This window comes from Schistocerca cancellata, chromosome 5 (assembly GCF_023864275.1).
Source record: "Schistocerca cancellata isolate TAMUIC-IGC-003103 chromosome 5, iqSchCanc2.1, whole genome shotgun sequence".
Classification (NCBI taxonomy): Eukaryota; Metazoa; Arthropoda; class Insecta; order Orthoptera; family Acrididae; genus Schistocerca; species Schistocerca cancellata.
This window is the reverse complement of record NC_064630.1, coordinates 669,910,773-669,920,290: the sequence shown is the minus strand read 5'-3', so window position 1 is coordinate 669,920,290 and position 9,518 is coordinate 669,910,773.

Here is a 9,518-nt window from a genome sequence, read left to right as displayed (position 1 = left end):
ACCCGACTCATCAATTGCCAACATCTATGAACTGGTTTTCGCGGACTACCTGTAACAACGGTGTTGTGTCTCCAACCATCAAGTTGGTAGTTGATGGCTGGAGATACAATTTCGTTGTTACAGGTAGTCTGCGAAAACCAGTTCATAGATGTTCGCCACTGATGAGTCGGGTATACGACTGCAATTAACCTCCCCCAGCGTCAGCTAAGGCCTGAAGATAGTGCACTGAAGCACCGAAACTGGTAGCCATATAATAAGTAACATTGTAAGGACTGCTGTAGGTGTTCCACTTTGTTACGTAAGTGAACAGCCGAAGTCCCTCAAACCTCCAATCACAAGGATGGGCATACAGAAACTTAAGAATGAATATCTGCAAGCTTCGTTTATCACCTTTCACACGGAGGAGATAACTGGATTACAGGCAACAGACACTGCGTACGGATGCCGCAGAGTCCCTACACCCTGCCACGTCGTAGGACCATTACCAGTTATAGACGACATCTAGGTTAGCCGTGAACTGTCATTAAAGTGCCCTGAAACGTTTTTCTGTCTGTGTGTTATGGGTCATCCCAGGAACTGCTGTAGGGATTTTTATACATTCTTCTGTAATAGTAGACTGATTTACCAAGAAAGTTTGTGTGCATAATTTATCGTTTATAGTGATGATGGATGGGGGTACCGGAATGGTAGCTAGATATATTCAGTCTTACGACTAGACACATTCTGTAATAAAAAAAGGGGAATCTGGGAGATGTTTGCGACATTTGCACGAAATACAGAAGAGAAACGACGAAGAATAAGAAAGAAATAGAAAATAAGTGGAAAAACGTTTTCTTGGTAATCAAAAGGTAGTGGTATCGGATCTTGGTCGGATGAAGAATTTTTCACTCTGTCATTTTGTCTACAGTAGCATTCACATCTCAGAGATGTGGAGTTTCGCGGGAAAGGACACCTGTTTAGGATAGCATGTTAAGCTGTAGACCCTATTCTCCCGGTTGGATAACTGAGGTGAATTAGGGACGTACAAATCGCCGAAGGTTAATCGCAGGAACTACTACAGGGATTTGGATACGGTTTTCACTAACAGACTGAGTCACGAGGTAGGTTTGTGTATATAATTTATTACCATGAAAGGTCTCTGCTGGATTCCTTTCATGTTAATTTCTTAAATCTGTTGTAATTTACGACATAAATTCCTCTTCTAGATTTACTGTGGCGTTTCTGACTATCTGGGAGGAGACTGAGTAGTGGAACGTGTTAGTTTTACACATAAACAAGAACGATCTGTCACACTACTACACTTTAAAACACAGTTTATATGTAATTCATGTCACACAGTCTCGTATGGAACCTACATCCGCTTTCTTTTATATACTGTATCTGATAAGATACTGTCATCCCCCTTCCCTTCTGTGTGAGAGGATGAATGAGCAAATGTATTTCTAGTTACATGCTTTATGGTAGCAGACAAGCCTGTCTGCTAGAGAACAGTAGGACCAACGTCGGAACAGGTAGCTAAGCTTTCTAAAAGCAAAGAGGTTTCTATCCTTAGTATGGTCCTGTCCGTCCCTTGTCATGTTGGTATAGGAGGCTGCCCCTCTGGCCACTTCCGTTTGTATTTGTGAGCTACTCTCAGGAAGGGACCACGTCAGTCGGTCCGCGGCGAGCGTCTGAAGTGGTAAGATCTCCGGCTAAGCGCGTGTCTGCTAAGTCCGTAGGACAATGGATTTCTTAAGATCAGCCTAACTGAAAATTTAATCACCTTTATTTCAGGTTTAGCTCTAAAATATCTAATGTTATATTAAATTGCAACGCAGTGTAATTCGAGTGTGAAGTTCAGAATAAATTCCGGTAGTTGCTTTGTCACTACTTTGTGAGTAAAGTGGAACCACGTGTTGATCAGTAACTCTAAGATCATCAATCTTAAATGCGAATGTGCGTGAGATTATAACGTCTCGTCTTGACAATATTTTTCAATATAGCAACTTTTCTTTATGTTCAACCCACGTGGGGTGTACTTTGTGAGACCAGTACCACGTGCTTATACAATAGTTTGACCCATCAGGTTAATAATAAGACGATAGTAACCAGTTCGAGGTTTTTCTTTTGTAGATTGCGTTTCGATGTAATTTATTTTAATTATCAAAATTAGTGTGGAGTTACACTCTTTGTGTAAACCAAGTTGACCACGTGAAGCATGTGGTGTAATCATCAAAGTAGCCCTCAGCTATTCTTTTCGGGAAGATTTCACAGAGAGTTAGTATGAATTTAGTATACCAGTGTGTGGTAATTACATGACGGACAGGATCGCGCTACGAACGTAACTTCTTTGGGTGAAAATTGAATCGGTTGGTAGTGGTTAATTTCCTCTTGCATATGTTTCAACGTTCTTCGTGTGTTATTTTATGAATGCAGTGTTGTATGCAGTCTCCCAATCTTGGCTCCATATTTGATGTGTTCTGTAAGATTACAAACTCACATTTTCACAATCCTAAATAAGGCACCAGTTTAGTTATGAATCAAGTTTAATATGCTGAAATTTCAATGAGCAATGTTAAAATAAATTTCCAAATACAAACTGATTTATTTCTTTTTATTTAAATTCTCTTTTATATATATATATATATCACCGGTTGTCGTATGACTATTAAAAGATTATAATTAATGTTAGTCTGGTTGGGAATTTGGTAAGCTAGACTGGATACCTGGTGAAACAGTTGCTCAGTAATGCAAGGTTAACTTCCCCAGACAGCTCACAGCTTTTAACTCGCTTTTATTGTCTATCAGCACCGCTTTCAGATCAAATTAAAGCAACAACATTACAACCACTGTGGAAGACGTCAAGTCTTAGACACTTAGTGCTATCCATAAGAAAAGGAAACGCAATGGAACTTATTAAAAGACAAAATTTTATTTGAACAAGACATTCATTAATAAGCTCAGGTTACTTTTCTTTTAGTCTTCTGTGAGAAAACCATATTAGAACCACTACTTTGCTTGTATTCGCTACCCTCACATATGATGATCTCGTACGATAGGTTATGGGGCGCTCCGGGTAGCACACCACAGCAGGAATCGTACCGATCGCTGATCGCATGGTTTGCCTCGGTGTATCAACAGGTTGTGTTTGCTCACACAATTCGTGTCTACTGTGATACACAGGTGTGCCAAAATTAAAGACGACAATAACTTTGGCATGCTGTGTCAGTGCCAAGTCCCATAAGTCCGCGAAAGACGGACCACGTACAGGGCGATTCAACTGCCCGTAACGATGTCGTTTTATGCTACCCGCAATGTGATTCTGGCCTTCAAAAATCACGCGCGACACTCTCATATTCCGTCGCTCGCTACGCCCAAACTGATAGTCGTACAGAAAAAATTGACATCACAATTTTTAGGAAATTTAATTAAGTTACATTCTGTACTGCGATACTTTTTCGCTGAAGTCAAGGTTTTCGAATTATTCAAGAAAAACGGACAAAATCGACATTCAAATACACCTCCACCACCACACTCGTCCGTCACAGGTCAGGATTTTTAGTATGTTATTCAGTCACTCCCTCCTACCACTGCACAAAAATTTCCACTTTCGCGAACTATTTCCGATATCCGACCTTTTTTGGTCTCTATTGATTCGGCAATTACGTCATCAGCATAGCCGGCTATTTCGTTGCCTTTATTAATTTAAACTTTCCATTGAGAGTAATGAACAAAATTACAGTTTTTGACATTACAATAAAACTAATGACGTTGAGAAATCGATCCAAATTTAATTATCCGTTTATAAGCACAGTCCCCCCCCCACCCCATGAACCATGGACCTTGCCGTTGGTGGGGAGGCTTGCGTGCCTCAACGATACAGATAGCCGCACCGTAGGTGCAACCCCAATAGAGGGATATCTGTTGAGAGGCCAGACAAACGTGTGGTTTCTGAAGAGGGGCAGCAGCCTTTTCAGTAGTTGCAGGGGCAACAGTCTGGATGATTGACTGATCTGGCCCCGTAACACTAACCAAAACGGCCTTGCTGTGATGGTACTGCGAACGGCTGAAAGCAAGGGGAAACTACAGCCGTAATTTTTCCCGAGGGCATGCAGCTTTACTGTATGATTAAATGATGAAGGCGTCCTCTTGGGTAAAATATTCCGGAGGTAAAATAGTCCCCCATTCGGATCTCCGGGCGGGGACTACTCAGGAGGATGTCGTTATCAGGAGTAAGAAAACTAGCGTTCTACGGGTCGGAGCGTGGAATGTTAGATCCCTTAATCGGGCAGGTAGGTCAGAAAATTTAAAAAGGGAAATGGATAGTTTAAAGGTAGATATAGTGGGAATTAGTGAAGTTCGCTGGCAGGAGGAACAAGACTTTTGGTCAGATGAATACAGGGTTATAAATACAAAATCAAATAGGGGTAATGCAGGAGTAGGTTTAATAATTAATAAAAAAAATAGGAGTGCGGGTAAGCTACTACAAACAGCATATTGAACGCATTATTGTGGCCAAGATAGACACGAAGCCCAAACCTACTACAGTAGTACAAGTTTATATGCCAACTAGCTCTGCAGATGATGCAGAAATTGATGAAATGTATGATGAGATAAAAGAAATTATTCAGGCAGTGAAGGGAGACGAAAATTTGATAGTCTTGGGTGACTGGAATTCGACAGTAGGAAAAGGAAGAGAAGGAAACATCGTAGGTGAATATGGATTGGGGCTAAGAAATGAAAGAGGAAGCCGCCTGGTACAATTTTGCACAGAGCATAACTTAGCCATAGCTAACACTTGGTTCAAGAATCTTGAAAGAAGGTTGCATACATGGAAGAACCCTGGAGATACTAAAAGGTTCCAGATAGATTATATAATGGTAAGACAGAGATTTAGGAACCAGATTTTAAATTGTAAGTCATTTCCAGGGACAAATGTGAACTCTGACCACAATCTATTGGTTATGAACAGTAGATAAAAACTGAAGAAACTACAAAAAGGTGGGAATTTAAGGAGGTGGGACCTGGATAAACTGAAAGAACCAGAGGTTGTACAGAGTTTCAGGGAGAGCATAAGGCAGCAATTGACAGGAATGGGGGAACGAAATACAGTAGAAGAAGAATGGGTAGCTCTCAGGGATGAAGTAGTGAAGGCAGCAGAGGATCAAGTAGGCAAAAAGACGAGGGCTAGTAGAAATCGTTGGGCAACAGCAGAGATACTGAATTTAATTGACGAAAGGAGAAAATACAAAAATGCAGTAAGTGAAGCAGGCAAAAAAGAATACAAACGTCTCAAAAATGAAATCGACAGGAAGTGCAAAATGGCTAAGCAGGGATGGCTAGAGGACAAATGTAAGGATGTAGAGGCTTATCTCACTACAGGAAAATTAAAGAGACCTTTGGAGAAAAGAGAACCACTTGTATGAATATCAAGAGCTCAGATGGAAACCCAGTTCTAAGCAAAGAAGGGAAAGCAGAAAGGTGGAAGGGGTATATAGAGGGTCTATACAGGGGCGTTGTTCTTGAGGACAATATTATGGAAATGGAAGAGGAGGTAGATGAAGATGAAATGGGAGATACGATACTGCGTGAAGAGTTTGACAAAGCACTGAAAGAACTAAGTCGAAACAAGGCCACGGGAGTAGACAACATTCCATTAGAACGGCTGACAACCTTGGGAGAGCCAGTCCTGACTAAACTCTGCCGTCTGGTGAGCAAGATGTATGAGACAGGCGAAATTCCCTCAGACTTTAATAACAATATAATAATTCCAATCCCAAAGAGAGCAGGTTTTGACAGATGTGAAAATCACCGAACTATCAGTTTAATAAGTCACAGCTGCAAAATACTAACGCGAATTCTTTACAGACGAATGGAAAAACTCGTAGAAGCCGACCTCGGGGAAGATCAGTTTGGATTCCGTAGATATATGGGAACACGTGAGGCAATACGCACCCTACGACTTATCTTAGAAAATACATTAAGGAAAGGCAAACCTACGTTTCTAGCATTTGTAGACTTAGAGAAAGCTTTTGACAATGTTGACTGGAATACTCTCTTTCAAATACTAAAGGTGACAGGGGTAAAATACAGGGAGCGAAAGGCTATTTACAATTTGTACAGAAACCAGATGCCAGTTATAAGAGTCGAGGGACATCAAAGGGAAGCAGCGGTTGGGAAGGGAGTGAAACAGGGTTGTAGCCTCTCCCCAATGTTATTCAATCTGTATATTGAACAAGCAGTAAAGGAAACAAAAGAAAAGTTCGGAGTAGATATTAAAATCCAGGGAGAAGAAATAAAAGCTTTGAGGTTCGCCGATGACATTGTAATTCTGTCAGACAGAGCAAAGGACTTGGAAGAGCACTTGAACGGAATGGACAGTGTCTTGAAAGGAGGGTATAAGATGAACATCAACAAAGGCAAAACGAGGATAATGGAATGTAGTCAAATTAAGTCGGGTGATGCTGCGGGAATTAGATTAGGAAATGAGACACTTGAAGTAGTAAAGGAGTGTTGCTATTTGGGGAGCAAAATAACTGATGATGATCGAAGTAGGGAGGATATAAAATGTAGACTGGCAATGGCAAGGAAAGTGGTTCTGAATAAGAGAAATTTGTTAACATCGAGTATAGATTTAAGTGTCAGGAAGTCATTTCTGAAAGTATTTGTATGGAGTGTAGCCATGTATGGAAGTGAAACATGGATGATAAATAGTTTAGACAAGAAGAGAATAGAAGGTTTTGAAATGTGGTGCTACAGAAGAATGCTGAAGATTAGATGGGTAGATCATATAACTAATGATGAGATATTGAATAGAATTGGGGAGAAGAGGAGTTTGTGGCACAACTTGACTAGAAGAAGGGATCGGTTGGTAGGACATGTTCTGAGGCATCAAGGTATCACCAATTTAGTACTGGAGGGCAGCGTGGAGGGTAAATATCGTGGAGGGAGACCAAGAGATGAATACACTAAGCAGATTCAGAAGGATGTAGGATGTAGTAGGTACTGGGAGATTAAGAACCTTGTACAGGATAGAGTAGCATGGAGAGCTGCATCAAACCAATCTCAGGACTGAAGACCACAACAACAACAACAAGCACAGTAGTTTCGTTGTCAGAAGGCTTGACGGATACAACGATGTAATTGTTTATTTTATGTTTTTACAATTCACAAAATTGTACGGTAAAATTTACGTAATCGTCAGTTTGACCGTTTGTAAGTGCTCGACCAAGCCCGCGGTGTAATAAGCCAGTCATTGAAGACCAAAAGAGCTCAAATATGGGAAATTCTTCATGCAGTCGCGGAATTTTGTAGAGTGGTTGGAGGAAGTACCACGAACAACACACTGGAAATTCTGACGGGTAGTGACTGAGTGTGGGAGACCCCCTCCGTCTAAATTTACGTAATCGTCAGTTTGACCGTTTGTAAGTGCTCGACCAAGCCCGCGGTGTAATAAGCCAGTCATTGAAGACCAAAAGAGCTCAAATATGGGAAATTCTTCATGCAGTCGCGGAATTTTGTAGAGTGGTTGGAGGAAGTACCACGAACAACACACTGGAAATTCTGACGGGTAGTGACTGAGTGTGGGAGGAGGGAAGGGGGTTGCGTTTGAAGACCACTTTCGTACAGTTTTCTTGAATAACTAAGAACCTGCCTTTATCCCAGTACAAAAGTAAATAACATTAAATTTCCTAGAAAAAGGACGTACGGACGTGTTAATTTTTTCTGTGGGGTAATACTCACATCAAAAAAAGTTTTGCATCATCTCGGTTCCGAGAGTTCCGGAACCTGTACAGAAAATTGGAACAGAGATCAACATAAACATCATTTCCGCCCTTTTTATTGCTCATGAAAACCACACATTGCTTGTTGTACCACCATGCAGCGATACCTTCAAGGTGGTGGTCCAGATAGCTGTACACACCGGTACCTCCAATACTCAGTAGCACGTCCTGTTGTATTGATACATTCCTGTATTCGTCGTGGCATACTATCCACGGTCTAAGGCGCTGCAGTCATGGACTGTGCGGCTGGTCTCGGCGGAGGTTCGAGTCCTCCCTCGGGCATGGGTGTGTGTTTGTCCTTTGGATAATTTAGTTTAAGTAGTGTGTAAGCTTAGGGACGGATGACCTCATCAGTTAACTCCCATAAGATTTCACACACATTTTTGTTTCATACTATCCAAAAGTTCATCAAGGCGCTGTTGGTCCAGATTGTCCCACTCCTCAACGGCGAGTCAACTTAGATCCCTGGTGGGTCACGTCGTCCATAAACAGCCCTTTTCAATCTATCCCAGGAACGTTCGATAGGGTTCATGTCTGGAGAACTTGCTGGCCACTCTAGTCGTGCGATGTCGTTATCCTGAAGGAAGTAATTCACAAGGTGTGCACGATGGGGGCACGAACTGTCGTCCATGAAAACGTACGCATCGCCAATACGCTGCGGATATGGTTGCACTGTCGGTCGGAAAATGGCATTCACGTATCGTATTGCCTTTACGGCGCGTTCCTTGACCACCAGCGGCGTTGGTCGGCCCCACGTAACGTCACCCCAAAACAGCAGAGAACCTTCAGCCTGTTGCAGTCGCTGGACAGTATCTAAGGCGTTCAGCCTAACCGGGTTGCCTCTAAAAACGTCTCCTACGATTGTCTAGTTGGAAGCATATGCGACACTTATCGATAGAGAGAACGTGATGCCAGTCCTGAGCGGTCCACTCGGCATGTTGCTGGGCCCATCTGTACCGCGCTGCATGGTGTCATGGTTGCAAAGATGGACGTCGCCATGGACGTCGGGAGCAAAGTTGCGCAAAATGCAGCTTATTGCGCACAGTCTGAGTCGTAGCACGATATCCTGTGGCTGCACGGAAAGCATTATTCAACATGGTGGTCTTGCTGTCAGGGTTCCCCCGAGCCAAAATCCGTAGGTAGCGGTCATCCACTGCAGTAGTAGCCCTTGGACGGCCTGAGCGAGGCATGTCATCGACAGTTCCTGTCCTCTGTATCTCCTCCATGTCCGAACAACATCGCTTTGGTTCGCTCCGAGACGCCTCACAATTCTCTTGTTGAGAGTCCTTCCTGGCACAAAGTAACATTGCGGACGCGATCTAACCGGGGTATTGATCGTATAGGAAAGGTTGAACTACAGACAACACGAGACGTGTACCTCCTTCCCGGTGGACTGACTGGAACTGATCGGCTGTCGGACCCCCTCCGTCTAATAGACGCTGCTCATGCATGGTTGTTTACATCTTTAGGCGGGTTTAGTGAGATCTCTGAACAGTCAAAAAAAATGTTCGAGTGTGTATGAAATCTTATGGGACTTAACTGCTAAGGTCATCAGTCCCTAAGCTTACACACTACTTAACCTAAATTATGCTAAGGACAAACACACACACCCATGCCCGAGGGAGGACTCGAACCTCCGCCGGGACCAGCCCATGACTGCAGCGCCCTAGACCGCTCGGCTAATCCCGCGCGGCTCTGAACAGTCAAAGGGACTGTGTCTGTGATACAATAGCCACAGTCAACGTCCATCTTCAG